This window comes from Otolemur garnettii, unplaced genomic scaffold (genome assembly GCF_000181295.1).
Source record: "Otolemur garnettii isolate 467f Iridium unplaced genomic scaffold, OtoGar3 scaffold00118, whole genome shotgun sequence".
NCBI classification, from domain to species: domain Eukaryota; kingdom Metazoa; phylum Chordata; class Mammalia; order Primates; family Galagidae; genus Otolemur; species Otolemur garnettii.
In genome coordinates, this window is record NW_003852513.1 from 1,570,775 (window position 1) to 1,572,163 (window position 1,389).

General features: G+C 37.9%; 1 protein-coding gene across 1 annotated transcript in view; it reads right to left on the bottom strand.

Moving 5' to 3' along the window:
• RNGTT (RNA guanylyltransferase and 5'-phosphatase) overlaps positions 1–1,389 on the bottom strand; it is a 354,972-nt gene that overhangs the window by 352,424 nt on the left and 1,159 nt on the right. The window lies entirely within an intron of this gene.

Sequence of the window (1,389 nt, forward strand, 5' to 3'; positions counted from 1 at the left end):
AAAAAAAAAAAAAAAAAAGAAATTACAAGTTTAGTGGGCAGCACCTGTGGCTCAGTGAGTAGGGCACCCGCCCCATATACTGAGGGTGGCAGGTTCAAACCCAGCCCCGGCTAAACTGCAACAAAAAATAGCCAGGAGCTGTGGTGGGTGACTGTAGTCACAGCTACTCCGGCGGCTGAGGCAAATGCAAGAGAATCACCTAAGCCCAGGAGTTGGAGGTTGCTGTGACGCCATGGCACTCTACCCAGGGCGATAAAGTGAGACTGTCTCTACCAAAAAAAAAAAGCACATATCCAACAAAGGACTTGTATTTACAGTCATGCACCTCATCTTGACTTTTCAGTATAAGCAACGATGGCCCCATAAAATTATAATGGTGCTGCCCTATACAGGTTATCATTTTTATCTTTTATACAGTATTTTTACTGTACCTTTTCTATGCCTAAATATGCTTAGGTACACAAACACCATTGTGTTACAAGTGCCCTTCAGTATACAGTAAGGTAACAGGTTATACAGATTTGCAGACTAGGAGCAATAGGTTATACCAAATAGTCTACATATGTAGTAGGCTATACCATCTAGGTATATGTAAGTACACACTACACAACAACAAAATCACCGAACAACACATCTCTCAGAACATACCTCATTGTTAAGATACATGACTGTGCACAAGTAACTCTAACAACTCAGTAAGATTTAAAAATCAGCAAAAGATTTGGAAACTTTACAAAAGAAAATATATAAATAACAAAGAAACACATGAAAAGATGCTCGACATTAAACCACAATAAGATATTACTACAAACTAGCTAACAGATTAGTACATATCTAGCTATATTACCCCAACATTAGCTATTATTAAAAAAGACTGACCATACCAAGTATTGGAGAGGATGTGTAGCAAATGGAACTCTAATACACTGATGGTGAGAAACGTAAAATGTTCCCACTTTGGAAAAGAAGTTGGCAGTTTCCTCCTAGAGATTTACCCAAGAGAAAGGAAAGTGCATGTCCACACAAGGAATTGTACACGAAAATTCACAACAGATTTATCTGCACTAGCCAAAAACTGGGAACAACCCAAACAGCCAATGACAGAAGGATGGATAAACAAATTAGAGTACATCTCTAACACTGGAACACTACTCAGCAATAAAAAGGAATAAAAGTCTGATACATGCAACTCTCTGGATGAGTATCAAAATCATTATGCTGAGTGAAAGAAGTCAGACATACATGCCCTCCAAAATTCCAGAAAAGAGAAACTATTGTATAATGACAGAAAAAAGATAGGCGGCTGCCTAAAGGAGAGATTGATTACAAGGGGACAGGAAGAAACTTTAAGCATAGTTTCAAAGGATTTTCTTTTCTTTTTTTTTTTTT